This window comes from Budorcas taxicolor, chromosome 2, assembly GCF_023091745.1.
Source record: "Budorcas taxicolor isolate Tak-1 chromosome 2, Takin1.1, whole genome shotgun sequence".
Classification (NCBI taxonomy): domain Eukaryota; kingdom Metazoa; phylum Chordata; class Mammalia; order Artiodactyla; family Bovidae; genus Budorcas; species Budorcas taxicolor.
The window spans coordinates 52,548,432-52,565,274 of record NC_068911.1 but is presented as its reverse complement, the minus strand read 5'-3'; positions in this window follow the sequence as shown (position 1 = coordinate 52,565,274).

Sequence of the window (16,843 nt, the reverse complement as noted above, 5' to 3'; positions counted from 1 at the left end):
GCACAAGAAAATAAAGTCTGTCACTCTTTCCACTGTTTCCCCATCTATTTGCCATGAAGTGATGGGACTGAATGCCAAGATCTTAGTTTTCCAAATGTTGAGTTTTAAGCCAACTTTTTCACTCTCCTCTTTCACTCTCATCAAGAGACTCTTTAGTTCTTCTTCAATTTATGCCATAAGAGTGGTATTATCTGTGTATCTGAGGTTATTGATATTTTTCCCAGCAATCTTGATTTTAGCTTGTGCTTCAACCAGTCCAGCATTTCTCATGATGTATACTGCATATAAGTTAAATAAACAGGTTGACAACATACAGCCTTGGTACTCTTTTCCCTATTTGGAACCAGTCTGTTTTTCCATGTCCAGTTCTAACTGTTGCTTCCTGAACACCATACAGATTCTCAGGATTCAGGTGAGGTGGTCCAGTATTCCCATCTCTTTAATAATGCCCCACAGTTTGTTGTAATCCACACACTCAAAGGCTTTGTCACAGTCAAGAAAGTAGACCATAGCCTTGTCTAACTCAATGAAAACAAGACATGCCTGCAGGGCAACCCAAGACAGGCAGGTCATGGCGGAGAGGTCTGACAGAATGTGGTCCACTGGAGAAGGGAATGGCAAGCCACTTCAGTATTCTTGCCTTGAGAACCCCATGAACAGTATGAAAAGGCAAAATGATAGGATACCAAAAGAGGAACTCACCAGGTCAGTAGGTGCCCAACACGCTACTGGAGATCACTGGAGAAATAACTCCAGAAAGAATGAAGGAATGGAGCCAAAGCAAAAAAAAAAAACACCCAGTTGTGGATGTGACTGGTGATAGAAGCAAGGTCCGATGCTGTAAAGAGCAATATTGCATAGGAACCTGGACTGTCAGGTCCATGAATCAAGGCAAATTGGAAGTGGTCAAACAAGAGATGGCAAGGGTGAACGTCGACATTCTTGGAATCAGCGAACTAAAATGGACTGGAATGGGTGAAGTTAACTCAGATGACCATTATACCTACTACTGTGGGCAGGAATCCCTCAGAAGATATGGAGTAGCCATCATGGTCAACAAAAGAGTTTGAAATGCAGTACTTGGATGCAATCTCAAAAATGACAGAATGATCTCTGTTCATCTCCAAGGCAAACCATTCAATATCACAGTTATCCAAGTCTATGCCCCAAACAGTAATGCTGAAGAAGCTGAAGATGAATGGTTTTATGAAGACCTACAAGACCTTTTAGCACTAATACCCAAAAAAGTTGTACTTTGCTTACAGGGGACAGGAATGCAAAAGTAGGAAGTCAAGAAACACCTGGGGTAACAGGCAAATTTGGCCTTGGAATGTGGAATGAAGCAGGGCAAAGACTAATAGACTTTTGCCAAGAAAATGCACTGATCATAGCAAACACCATCTTCCAACAACACAAGAGAAGACTCTACACATGGACATCACCAGATGGTCAACACCGAAATCAGATTGATTATATGCTTCACAGCCAAAGATGGAGAAGCTCTATACAGTCAACAAAAACAAGACCGGGAGCTGACTGTGGCTCAGATCATGAACTCCTTATTACCAAATTCAGACTCAAATTGAAGAAAGTAGGGAAAACCACTAGACCATTCAGGTATGACCTCAATCAAATCCCTTATGATTGTACAGTGGAAGTGAGAGATAGATTTAAGGGCCTAGATCTGATAGATAGAGTGCCTGATGAACTATGGAATGAGGTTCGTGACATTGTACAGCAGACAGGGATCAAGATCATCCCCATGGAAAAGAAATGCAAAAGAGCAAAATGGCTGTCTGGGGAGGCCTTACAAATAGCTGTGAAAAGAAGAGAGGTGAAAAGCAAAGGAGAAAAGGAAAGATATAAGCATCTGAATGCAGAGTTCCAAAGAATAGCAAGGAGAGATTAAAAAAAGCCTTCTTCAGCAATCAATGCAAAGAAATAGAGGAAAAGAACAGAGTGGGAAAGACTAGAGATCTCTTCAAGAAAATTAGAGATACCAAGGGAACATTTCATGCAAATATGGGCTTGATAAAGGACAGAAATGGTCTGGACCTAACAGAAGCAGAAGATATTAAGAAGAGGTGGCAAGAATACACAGAAGAACTGTACAAAAAAGATCTTCATGACCCAGATAATCATGATGATGTGATCACTCATCTAGAGCCAGACATCTTGGAATGTGAAGTCAAGTGGGCCTTAGAAAGCATCACTACGAACAAAGCTAGTAGAGGTGATGGAATTCCAGTTGAGCTCTTTCAAATCCTGAAAGATGATGCTGTGAAATTGCTGCACTCAATATGCCAACAAATTTGGAAAACTCAGCAGTGGCCACAGAACTGGAAAGGGTCAGTTTTCATTCCAATCCCAAAGAAAGGCAATTCCAAAGAATGCTCAAACTACCACAAAATTGCACCAATCTCACATGCTAGCAAAGTAATGCTCAAAATTCTCCAAGCCAGGCTTCAGCAATATGTGAACCGTGAACTCCCTGATGTACAAGCTGGTTTTAGAAAAGGCAGAGGAACCAGAGATGAAGTTGCCAACATCCTCTGAATCATGGAAAAAGCAAGAGAGTTCCAGAAAAACATCTATTTCTTCTTTGTTGACTATGCCAAAGACTTTGACTGTGTGGATCCCAATAAACTGTGGAAAATTCTGAGAGAGATGGGAATACCAGACCACCTGACCTGCCTCTTGAGAAATCTGTATGCATGTCAGGAAGCAACAGTTAGAACTGGACATGGAACAGCAGACTGGTTCCAAATAGGAAAAGGAGTACGTCAAGGCTGTACATTGTCACCCTGCTTATTTAATTTCTATGCAGAGTACATCATGAGAAACACTGGACTGGAAGAAACACAAGCTGGAATCAAGATTGCCAGGAGAAATACCAAGAACCTCAGACATGCAGATGACACCACCCTTATGGCAGAAAGTGAAGAGGAACTAAAAATCCTCTTGATGAAAGTGAAAGTGGAGAGTGAAAAAGTTGGCTTAAAGCTCAACATTCAGAAAACGAAGATCATGTCATCTAGTCCCATCCCTTCATGGAAAACAGACGGGGAAACAGTGGAAACAGTGTCAGACTTTATTTTGGGGGGCTCCAAAATCACAGCAGATGGTGATTGCAGCCATGAAATTAAAAGACGCTTACTCCTTGGAAGAAAAGTTATGAGCAATCTAGATAGCATATTCAAAATCAGAGACATTACTTTCCCGACTAAGGTCCATCTAGTCAAGGCTATGGTTTTTCCTGTGGTCATGTATGGATGTGAGAATTGGACTGTGAAGAAGACTGAGCGCCGAAGAATTGATGCTTTTGACCTGTGGTGTTGGAGAAGACTCTTGATAGTCCCTTGGACTGCAAGGAGATTCAACCAGTCCATTCTGAAGGAGATCAGCCCTGGGATTTCTTTGGAAGGAATGATGCTAAAGCTGAAACTCCAGTCCTTTGGCCATCTCATGCGAAGAGCTGACTCATTGGAAAAGATTCCGATGCTGGGAGGGATTGGGGGCAGGAGGAGAAGGGGACGACAGAGGATGAGATGGCTGGATGGCATCACCGACTCGATGGACGTGAGTCTGAGTGAACTCCGAGAGATGGTAATGGACAGGGAGGCCTGGCGTGCTGCGATTCATGGGGTCGCAAAGAGTCGGACACGACTGAGTGACTGAACTGACTGAACTGAACTGAGATGTTTTTCTGGAACTCTCTTGCTTTTTTGATGATCCAGCGGTTGTTGGCAATTTGATCTCTGGTTCCTCTGCCTTTTCCTAATCCATCTTGAACTTCTGGAACTTCATGGTTCACATATACTGAAGTCTAATTTGTAGAATTTTGAGCATTACTTTACTGGCGTGTGAGATAAGTACAATTGTGATGTAGTTTGAGCATTGTTTTTCATTGCCTTTGTTCAGGATTGAAACAAACACTGACCTTTTCTAGTTCTTTGGCAACTGCTGAGTTTTCCAAATTCGCTGTCACATTGAGTGCAACACTTTCACAGCATCATCTTTAGGATTTGAAATAGCTCAACTGAAATTCCATCACCTCCACTAGCTTTGTTTATAGTGATGCTTTCTAAGGCCCACCTGACTTTGTATTCCAGGATGTCTGTCTTTAGGTGAATGATCACATATTTTGGTTATCTGGGTAATTAAGATCTTTTTTGTATAGTTCTTCTGTGTATTCTTGCCCCCTCTTTTTAGAATCATCTGCTTCTGTTAGGTCCATACTACTTCTGTTCTTTATCGAGCCCATCTTTGCATGAAATGTTCCCTTGGTATCTCTAATTTTCTTGAAGAGATTTCCAGTCTTCCCATTCTATTGTTTTCCTCTTTTTCTTTGCATTGATCACCAAGGAAGTCTTTCTCATCTCCCTTGCTATTCTTTGGAACTCTGCATTCAAATGGTATCTCTTTCTTTTTCCCTTTTCCCTTTTGCCTTTTGCATCTCTTCTTTTCTCAGCTATTTTCAAATAGCTCATCAGACAGCCATTTTGCCTTTTTACATTTATTTTACTTGGGAATGGTCTTGATCCATGCCTTCTGTACAATGTCACGAACCTCCATCCACAGTTCTTTAGGAACTCTGTCTATCACATCTAATCCCTTGAATCTATTTGTCACTGTATAATCATAAGGGATTTGATTTATGTCAGACCTGAATGGTCCAGTGGTTTTCCCTACTTTCTTCAATTTAAGTCTCAATTTGGCAATAAGGAATTCATGATCTGAGCCTGGTCTTGTTTTTGCTGATTATATAGAGGTTCTCCATCTTTGGCTCCTAAGAATAAAATCAATCTGATTTCGATATTGAGTATATTGCGATGTCCATGTGTAGAGTCTTTTCTTGTATTGTTGGAAGAGGGTGTTTGCTATGACCAGTGTGTTCTCTTGGCAAAACTCTTATTTGCCTTTGCCCTGCTTCATTCTGTACTCCAAGGCCAAATTTGTCTGTTTACTCCAGATGTTTCTTGACTTCCTACTTTTGCATACCAGTCCCCTATTAATGAAAAAGACATTGTTTGGGGGTGTTAGTTCTAAAAGGTCTTGTAGGTATTCATAGAACCATTCAACTTCAGCTTCTTCAGCATTACTAGTCGGGACATAGATTTGGATTACTGTGATATTGAATGGCTTGCCTTGGAAATGAACAGAGATCATTCTGTCATTTTTGAGATTGCATCCAAGTACTGCATTTCAGACTCTTTTGTTCACTAAGAGGGCTACTCCATTTCCTCTAAGGGATTCCTGCCCACAGTAGTAGATATAATGGTCATCTGAGTTAAATTCACCCATTCCAGTCCATTTTAGTTCACTGATTCCTAAAATGTCAGCGTTCACTGTTTCCATCTCCTGTTTGAATATCCAATTTGCCTTGATTCAGGGACCTAACATTCCAAGTTCCTATGCAGTATTGCTCTTTACAGCATTGAATTTTACTTCCATCACCAGTCACATCCACAGCTGGGTGTTGCTTTTGCTTTCGCTCCATCTCTTCAGTCTTTCTGGAGTTATTTCTCCACTGGTCTCCAGAAGCACATTGAGCATCTACAGACCTGGGGAGTTCATCTTTCAGTGTGCTATGTTTTTCTCTTTTCATACTGTTCACTGGGTTCTCAAGTCACGAATACTGAAGTGGTTTGTCATTCCCTTCTCCAGTGGACCATGTGACAAAATGTGGACAAAGGTAGACAGCATATTAAAAAGGAGACATTACTTTGTTGACAAAGTTATTTCTAGTCAAAGCTATGATTTTTCCAGTAGTCATGTATGGATGTGAAAGTTGGACCATGCTGCTACTGCTAAGTCACTTCAATCATGTCCGACTCTGTGCGACCCCTGTGATGGCAGCCCACCAGGTTCCGCCATCCCTGGGATTCTCCAAGCAAGAACACTGGAGTGGGTTGCCATTTCCTTCTCCAATGCATGAAAGAGAAAAGTGAAAGTGAAGTCACTCAGTCGTGTCCGACTCTTTGTGACCCCCTGGACTGCAGCCTACCAGGCTCTGTCCATGGGATTTTCCAGGCAAGAGTACTGGAGTGGGTGGCCATTGCCGTCAATCCTTTTGTACTGTGTGGTTGGAGAAGACTCTTGAGAGTCCATTGGACTGCAAAGAGATCAAATCAGTCAATCCTAAAAGAAATCAATACTGAACATTCATTGGAAGGACTGATACTGAAGCTGAAGCTCCAATAATTTGATCACCTGATGTGAAGAACTGACTCATTTGGAAAGACCCTGATGCTGGGAAAGATTTAAGGCAGGAGGAGAAGAGGATGACAGAGGATGAGTTGGTTGGTTGGTATCACCAACTCAATGGACATGAGTTTGAGCAAGCTCCGGGAGTTGTTTATGGTGTGGAAGACTGGTATGCTGCAGTTCATAGTGTCTCAAAGCATTGGACATGACTGAGCAACTGAATTGAATTAACAGAAAGTAAAAATAGATATGTCTTTCAAATCTAGGATGAATATATATATGTAAAAATAAAGATTTCTTGAACTTAGTGAGATAAGTATATGTAATGTATATCTAATGTATATGTATATCTAATATACATTTTGTACGTATTTTTTGGTTGATAACATTTGAAAGAACAAAAATGGGAGGCCAAAGAGCTAGTCACTGCCCAAGTTAGACAGTTGCATGTGAAGGGCAAGGGCTGAATACATTTGAAAATTTATCATGCAGCAAAAGGTTTTACAAGATGTCTTTCAAAATAGTATTAATTATTTTATACCACTTTATGTGATACAGAGTTTTAAAATAATTAGTTTTCTGTATATTTTGAGACAACATAAAATGAGTTAAATAGCTTAACTTCATGTGAATAATATCTATCTATAATTATCAAGGTTGATCATATTTTCACAGGCTCTCTTTCCTATTTCCTTTATGGAATCATACTTAATCTTGAAGATCATTGATCTTCCTCTCGGTCTTTATTGTTTTCCATTTGCATTATTATAGAAATTAAATGAACAAAGTATCAGGTAGTAAGACATATTAAGTGCAGTATGCCTTAGGACACAACATTGAGCACAGCCTCTGCTATTACTTTAGAAATGAATACTAAAATAACAATGTAACTTTGGTAGGAAAATGAGCATTTTCTAATAGGCTTGTCATAAAATGAGAAATAATTATACTGAGCTCATAAGATGTCTGTGGAGGATAGCTAACAAACTGCTAAAACTCTATTCAAATATAAAGCTCTTTAAGAATTTATTATAATCAGGATTATTGTTAAAAACTGTAAAAGTGAATATGAGTTCTTAACAAAATTAGCAGTGAGAAAAATAGATAATCTAACTCACATTGTTTGGTTTCTCAAATAATGACCCTGCTCACTTGATAAAAAATCTCAGACCACATTCCCTCTGTGAGACTAGTAATAAATAGATGTAATATCAGAGTCTGGATCAACAAAACAACTGTAGTAATTATCATTATTTCACCATCATCATTATTTTTGAAAAAATTTGAAGAATTAAGCATTAAAAATACCAGACATTGAGAATATAAAAAGTTCTATGACTGTAAATGTCTATTAGCCTTAAAGAATGTAATTAGCATGGCTCTTTCCAACCCCAGGAGGCTTGTCAACATCTTATTTTGTCCACTAAACTGTAAGAGTAAGAAAGAGATCATTAATCAAATTGGTGTCATGGATATGTATGTAAAAATGACAAATGCATGTTCAGGGAAATTTCAAATGGATGTTCAGGTGAGATTTAGATGACACATGTGGAGAAAACCCTGAAGCTGTATTGAACATTTTAGACCTTTAAAAATTCAAAGGATGACCTTTAAAAAGATGGTCCCCATATAGTTTTTAGAGGATATAAATTCAAGCATTAAAATTTAGTCATGTTTAGTACTCATAAAACAAAACTATAGATTTCAAACATGATTATCTTAATCAAAGATATAGGTAGAAAACTTACACAATCTGTTCAATAAAGAACATGACAATGCCTTAAAGTTCTGACATTATCATGTTCTTCAAAATTTTTATTTCAGATAATGCTGATCTTGAAATTAAACCATTTTATTTGAATTTTTCTGAGTACTTCCATTTTTAAAAATCCACTGTCCATTTCTTTTTATCACCTCTAACAGTCTGGGACACAAACTCTGTGTCTCTCTGTCGGTTAGACCCAGGCATACTATCAGTGAAACAGAAGCAGCTGATTACTAACTAGCTCTAGAATTTCCTCTTGAGTGACCCCTTCTGTGGTCTACCACCAGTGGCACTTTGTTTTATTTGTTTCTTGTTTTTCACATTACCCATTTGAATGTGGTTTTGTTTGAGGAGTTTAACACCACAGTTACAGTAAAATGTACTTTCTTTACTTTTCTTCTTGATTCTCTACATCACCTCCAAAATGCATGCTTCACTATCAATCATTTCCAAAAACTAGATTCTATATTTATTACTTAAAACAATGACTGTCACCTGTACTTAAAAGTAAAACTACCTTTATTCCTTTTTTGATGTTAAAGAGTATGCTCAAACAAATACACACATAGTGGTGAGTGCAGGTACGTTTGTTTGTGTACGTGTTTGGGAGGATGGGGTATTACTAAAACTCTTCAGATGAGAATATTTCAAGGCTAAGGCCATTATCATCATCAAATAACCCAGCATTTCTGTAAGAATGGATCATGGCATGCAGCTGAAAGGTGATAACTTTGTTGTCCTATGATGCTTAGTTTCCAAGTTTGGGAATGTTAACTGGGACAAGATTTTCTTTCTATCAAGATCAAAATGTATCTCCCAATTCTGGAAATCAGTAACATTTGGAAGTGCTTTGGCAGGTACTCTGGCAGCATGGATTATTTGATAACAGCAGCTATGAGAGCAGAAGCAAAGCAGCTAAGCAAAGAAGCAAAGACAGAAGTAGCAGGAAGACCCAGAGTAGCCTCAGGGGAGGCTCTGGGTCTGAAGTGAAAAGACACAGCAGAGACTAGAATCTCTAAGGAGAACACGTTGTGTTCTATTGGCCAAACTGCCATCTCTCTACTAACAGGTAACAAAGCCTTTAAGGCACTAGAACCTTGCTGAGAAAGTGAAAAGTGAAGGAACCAGATGAACACCAACACTGAAGAAGGGAAGAAATCTCAGTCATGACTAACCATCAGAATCTTATTCAAATAAAACCCCAGGCTCCATCTCCAAAAGAGTCTGCTTCATTAGAGCTTAGGAAGCCAGGAGCAAACTATGCAGGAACTTATAAAACAAGATAATTTGGATTTTACTCAGAAAGCAAAAGGAAGCTATTTTAATCACTTGAAGCAAGGAACGAACATAATTCCATTTATATTTTTAAAGTGCCATTCTGGCTATTTTGTAGAGAAGAATTTGCGATAGAAGAGACCAATCTAAAAGACAATCCTGGAGTCTAGGAGACAGATGATTATGGCTGGAGCTGGGGTAGTGTCAAAAAGGTGAAAGTTTATCAATGGATTTCAAATTTACTTGTCTAGAGAAGGAAGTATTTTCTGATAGATTAAAATCTGGGGATTAGGAAAGGAATCAATGAGAGATAACTCCTAAATTTAAAAGAATTAGCCTATGTTTAAATATCCTAAATGAACCAAACTATCATTGTCCCTATTAAAATTATGAATGAAGCAGTCAAGTTCCAAGATAATGGCTTTACTTCTCATCTTGGCCCTGGGAACACTGGGAACCTCTTAAATTATGAAAATTAAGTTTATTTTAAAGTATAAGGAATACTGTGTAGTACAGAGAACTATATTCAATATCCTATGATAAACCATAATGGGAAAGAATATATTAAAAGGAATATATAGATACACATCACTGAATCACTTTGCTGTAGAGCAGTAATTAGTACAATGTTGTAAGTTAACTACACGTCAAAAATTAAATTTTTAGATAATAAAAATCAAATCTATTTCAGAAACAAATGCAGGTATAATGAGTAGCTACTTATGCAGTATAATTTGGGGGATATCACATGATTACCTACTCTGAACGAGTAACATAGCACTGTAAAAAATATCCAGCACATGTGAGTTCTCACCAGCAGATCATCTAGGTGGCACCCAGTTGCTATTGACTCTGGACAATACAAGTGAGCTAACAGAAGGCAGGTGACATCTGAAACTGGGGAAAAAAACAAGGAAGCAGATTCTTTCCTTGAGCATGTAGAAAGGAACTGTCCACAAATTGCCTAGCAGGTCCCCTTTTGGATGCATCCTATAGAATTGTGAGAGAATTGATTTGTTGTAGCAGCAAAAGAGAACTAATAAATTTTCTACTGAAAAAACTGCAAAACAAAACAAAACAAACAAAACAAAACAAAACAAAAAAAGAAAAGAAAGAAAGAAAAAAGAAAAACAGATGTCTATCATAGAGAAAATAATAGCTCATTCACCCCAAAGTTATTTAGCATGAAATATGTACTGGGGAAAATAAATGTTATTTTTACAAGATGAAAAATATGTGTTACTTTCAATAGGGAAAAGGCTGGAAAACATCCGTAGTGTCTGCCTTTACTGCAATATTTCCCAAGGTGTTGTCTGTAACATGTTAATATATTGCATAAATAAGGTTATCAAATAAGTTTGAAAGGTAATTTAATCAGTTTCTTTACTATGAACTTTTAGTGTTTTCCTGTGTTAATGTACTATTCCAGAGAATAGCAAGGAGAGACAAAAAAGCCTTCCTCGGTGATCAATGCAAAGAAATAGAGGAAAACAATAGAATGGGAAAGACTAGAGATCTCTTCAAGAAAATTAGAGATACCAAGGGAACATTTCCTGCAAAGATGGGCACAATAAAGGACAGAAATGGTAGGGACCAAACAGAAGCAGAAGATATTAAGAAGAGGTGGCAAGAATACACAGAAGAACTGTACAAAAAAGATCTTCATGACCCAGATAACCACGATGGTGTGATCACTCACCTAGAGCCAGACATCCTGGATTCTGAAGTCAACTGGGCCTTAGGAAGCATCACTATGAACAAAGCTAGTGGAGGTGATGGCTATCCAGTTGAGCTATTTCAAATTCTGAAAGGTGATGCTGTGAAAGTGCTGCACTCAATATGCCAACAAATTTGGAAAACTCAGCAGTGGCCAGAGGACTGGAAAAGTTCAGTTTTCATTCCAATCCCAAAGAAAGGCAATGCCAAAGAATGCTCAAACTACCACACAATTGCACTCATCTCACATGCTGGTAAAATAATGCTCAAAATTCTCCAAGCCAGGCAGCAACATTTAAAACTGGACACGGAAAAACAGACTAGTTCCAAATCGGAAAAGGCGTGTGTCAAGACTGTATATTCTCACCCTGCTTATTTAACTTATATGCAGAGTACATCATGAAAATGCTTGGCTGCATGAAGCACAAGCTGGAATTGAGATTGCAAGGAGAAATATCAGTCACCTCAAATATGCAGATGACACCACCCTTATGGCAGAAAGTGAAGAAGAACTAAAGGGCCTCTTGATGAAAGTGAAAGAGGAGAGTGAAGAGGTTGGCTTAAAGTTCAACATTCAGAAAACTAAGATCATGGCCTCCAGTCCCATCAGTTCAGTTCAGTTCAGTTAAGTTCAGTCACTCAGTCGTGTCCGACCCTTCACGACCCCATGACTTGCAGCACGCCAGGCCTCCCTGTCCATCACCAACTCCTGGAGTTCACTCAGACTCACGTCCATCGAGTCAGTGATGCCATTCAGCCATCTCATCCATGGTCGTCCCCTTCTCCTCCTGCCCCCAATCCCTCCCAGCATCAGAGTCTTTTTCAATGAGTCAACTCTTCTCACGAGGTGGCCAAAGTACTGGAGTTTCAGCTTTAGAATCATTCCTTCCAAAGAAATCCCAGGGTTGATCTCCTTCAGAATGGACTGGTTGGATCTCCTTGCAGTCCAAGGGACTCTCAAGAGTCTTCTCCAACACCACAGTTCAAAAGCATCAATTCTTTGGCACTAAGCCTTCTTCACAGTTCAACTCTCACATCCATACATGACCACAGGAAAAACCATAGCCTTGACTAGACGGACCTTAGTCGGCAAAGTAACGTCTCTGCTTTTGAATATGCTATCTAGGTTGGTCATAACTTTTCTTCCAAGGAGTAAGCATCTTTTAATTTCATGGCTGCAATCACCATCTGCAGTGATTTTGGAGCCCCAAAATATAAAGTCTGACACTGTTTCCACTGTTTCCCCATCTATCACTTCATGGCAAATAGATGGGGAAACAGTAGAAAAGTGGCTGACTCTTTTTTTTTTGGGGGGGGGGCCTCAAAAATCACTGCAGGTTGTATTACAGCCATGAAATTAAAAGACTTTTAATTTGGAAGGAATTAACTGGTTTAATTAACTCTTCCTTCTTTAACTTTCCTTCTTTGGAAGGAAAGTTATGACCAACCTAGATAACATATTAAAAAGCAGAGATGTCACTTTGTCAACAAAGGTCCGACTAGTCAAGGCTATGATTTTTCCAGTAGTCATGTATAGTTGTGAGAGTTGGACTATAAAGAAAGCCGAGCACCAAAGAATTGATGCTTTTGAACTGTGGTGTTGGAGAAGACTCTTGAGAATCCCTTGGACTACAAGAAGATCCAACCAGTTCATCCTAAAGGAAATCAGTCCTGGGTGTTCATTGGAAGGACTGATTTGAAGCTGAAACTACAATACTTTGGCCACCTGATGCTAAGAGCTGACTCACTGGAAAAGACCCTGATGCTGGGGAAAATTGAGGGCAGGAGGAGAAGGGGACAACAGAGGATGAGATGGTTGGATGGCACCACTGACTCAATGGACATAGGATTAGGTGGACTCCAGGAGTTGGTGATGGACAGGCAGGCCTCGTTGTTGCAGTCCATGGGGTCACAAGCAGTCAGACATGACTGAGCAACTGAACTGAACTGTGTAAATATGCATGGGGATCTTAAAGAGGCATGTAACATTTTCCAAAGTTATTAAAAAATTATTGTTAGGTAGTTAGTATAGGAAAAAGGAGTTCAAATTGGCAGTGGCTAAAAGACAAAGAAAGGAAAAGCACACAAATGGAACAAAAGAAAATCCAAGGACAGGATGGAGAATCTCAGGTGAAACAAACAGCCCTCCTGGCTAGCCCAATTTACATAGGGTAGGCTCAGGGTGAGGAGAAAAACCATCTTTTCCCTCTCTTCTTTTGGGTCGGCCAGCTCTCACACATCAAGGATATATTTTCCTTTGTCTGCCAAATAAAACTGGGCTTAACTGAGCTGTAACACTAGTCCACCATTTCAAATTTTTGCTGCAGTGAGACAGAACCGAGGAAATTGCACACTCCCTTGACACTATTATTTTTGAGATGCATGTCATCCTTTAATGCCAGAAATGTAAGGCATTTATGAGAGGCAGGAAAGGCCAAAGGGAGACGGGATTCCCTTCTCCAAAGGGAGAAGCAACATTGCCCAATGTTGCTTTCCTCTGAGATAAATCTTCATCTCTATCAGTCTCTTTGGTTCTTATCCATTTAAGGCTAGTCTTGTCTCCAGGGATTAAGAACATCATATTGTATTTCTCACTGGTCCCATTTTGACTCCCTTTGGGCTCTCTCTTCCACTTAAATGGTGAGATGAGACAGGCAGGGCTGTGACCCCACCTTGGAGGCACAATTGACTAAGAAGAGCTAGCATGAGAGGCTTCTGGTTTTGGAGAAAATTATCTGACATTTTGTTCTAGTCCTTATGGTCATTTGCTTGTTTTCTGTCAACTACATTGACTTTTGTTATTAGAGGATAGGATTAATGGATTTGAGGACAATATGTCATTTACCTTCTTGAACTTAGTACTAATCACTCAGCCATGTCTTATTCTTTGTGACCCCATGGACTGTAGAGTGCCAGGCTCCTCTATCCATGGAATTCTACAGGAAAGAATACTGGAATGGATAGCCATTCCCTTCTCCAGGGGATCTTCCTGACCCAGAGATCAAACCTGTGTGTCCCACGTTGCAGGCAGATTCTTTACTCTGAGCCACCAGGAAGCCCCAAGAACACTTGAAGTGGGTAGCTATTCCCTTCTCCAGGGGATCTCCCTGACCCAGGGATCAAACCCAGTCTTCCTGCCTTGCAGAAATTAGATCTACCTTTAATGAGGCCAGAGTGTTTTTCATGTGATTCTTCCAGCTAACAGGCCTTTGAAAGTTATTTTGATCTCATAAGTTTGTTAATTAGACCACCATTTATGGTACAATTTTCTCAAGTGTTTCATAGGGCAATAGAAGACAAATTAAGGATATATTATTCCTGGTCCAGGTCACCTATCTCTCCCCTCTCAACAAGTTTTCACATTGATTCCCAGAAAGCAGTTCTTGATAAATCAGTCTCTTGTTGTCTTATTATCAGCATTGTCCTCATAGTCATCAAATTTCAAAATCTTAGACAGTTCCTTCCTTATCTCCAGCCTCTAATTCAATGTCATTTCTTTTAAAAAGTTCCCCTGATTTTCTTAGTTTAAATATAATATTCCGGATCATGTGTTGTTTGAGAATGGTATATATATCTTAACTAGTCAATGAGCTCACTGAGGAAAAGGAGTGGGTTTTTCACTTTAGTGTTTCCAGAAATGCATATAGGAGTCTATGAATGTTGGCAAAAAAATAAGGATCAAAGGTGCAAATTATTTAATTAATTTGCATATGAAAGAATCCAATGCTAACTTCATAATAATTTTCTGATCCATTCCTAATGATATTATTCTTTTACCTCAACTATAGCCATCATCTTCTCCAATGAATATCTTTTTTTTCTAGTCATTTTATTTATTTATTTTACTTTATTATTGTATTGCTTTTCCCATACATCAACATGAATCTGCCACAGGTATACACATGTTCCCCATCCTGAAATCCTCTCCCAGCTCCCTCCCCGTATCATCTCTCTGGGTCATCCCAGTGCACCAGCCCCAAGCATCCTGTATCATGCATCGAACCTGGACTGGCGATTTGTTTCTTATATGATATTATACATGTTTCAAAGCCACTCTCCCAAATCATCCCACCCTCGCCCTCTCCCACAGATTCCAAAAGACTGTTCTATACATCTGGTGTCTCTTTTGCTGTCTAACATACAGGGTTATCATTACCATCTTTCTAAATTCCATATATATGCGTTAGTATACTGTACTGGTGTTTTTCTTTCTGGCTTACTTCACTCTGTATAATAGGCTCCAATTTCATCCACCTCATTAGAACTGATTCAAATGGATTCTTTTTAATGGCTGAGTAGTACTCCATTGTGTATATGTACCACAGCTTTCTTATCCATTCATCTGCTGTTGGACATCTAGGTTGTTTCCATGTCCTGGCTATTATAAACAGTGCCGCGATGAACATTGGGGTACATGTGTCTTTTTCCATTCTGGTTTCCTCAGTGTGTATGCCCAAGAGTGGGATTACTGGGTCATAAGGCAGTTCTATTTCCAGTTTTTTAAGGAATCTCCACACTGTTCTCCATAGTGGCTGTACTAGTTTGCATTCCCACCAACAGTGTAAGAGGGTTCCCTTTTCTCCACACCCTCTCCAGCATTTATTGCTTGTAGACTTTTGGATTGCAGCCATTCTGACTGGCGTGAAATGGTACCTCATTGTGGTTTTGATTTGCATTTCTCTGATAATGAATGTTGTTGAGCATCTTTTCATGTGTTTGTTAGCCATCTGTATGTCTTCTTTGGAGAAATGTCTGTTTAGTTCTCTGGCCCATTTTTTGATTGGGTCATTTATTTTTCTGGAATTGAGCTGTAGGAGTTGCTTGTATATTTTTGAGATTAATTCTTTGTCAGTTGCTTCATTTGCTATTATTTTCTCCCATTCTGAAGGCTGTCTTTTCACCTTGCTTATAGTTTCCTTTGTTGTGCAAAAGCTTTTAATTTTAATTAGGCCCCATTTGTTTATTTTAGCTTTTATTTCCAATATTCTGGGAGGTGAGTCATAGAGGATCCTGCTGTGACATGTGTTGGAGAGTGTTTTGCCTATGTTCTCCTCTAGGAGTTTTATAGTTTCTGGTCTAACATTTAGATCTTTAATTCATTTTAAGTTTATTTTTGTGTATGGTGTTAGAAAGGGTTCTAGTTTCATTCTTCTACAAGTGATTGACCAGTTTTCCCAGCACCACTTGTTAAAGAGATTGTCTTTTCTCCATTGTATATTCTTGCCTCCTTTGTCAAAGATAAGGTGTCCATATGTGTGTGGATTTATCTCTGGGCTTTCCATTTTGTTTCATTGATCTATATTTCTGTCTTTGTGCCAGTACCATACTCTCTTAATGACTGTGGCTTTGTCATAGAGCCTGAAGTCAGGCAGGTTAATTCCTCCAGTTTCATTCTTCTTCCTCAAGATTGCTTTGGCTATTCAAGGTCTTTTTGTATTTCCAAACAAATTGTGAAATTATTTGTTCTAGCTCTGTGAAGAATACCGTTGGTAGCTTGACAGATTGCATTGAATCTATAGATTGCTTTCGGTAGTATATTCATTTTCACTATATTGATTCTTCCAATCCATGAACGTGGTATATTTCTCCATCTATTAGTGTCCTCTTTGATTTCTTTCACCAGTGTTTTATAGTTTTCTAAATATAGGTCTTTAGTTTCTTTAGGTAGATATATTCCTAAGTATTTTATTCTTTTCATTGCAATGGTGAATGGAATTGTTTCCTTAATTTCTCTTTCTATTTTCTCATTATTAGTGTACAGGAATGCAAGGGATTTCTGTGCGTTGATTTTATATCCTGCAACTTTACTATATTCATTGATTAGCTCTAGTAATTTTCTGGTGGAGTCTTTAGGGTTTTCTATGTAGAGGATCATGTCAT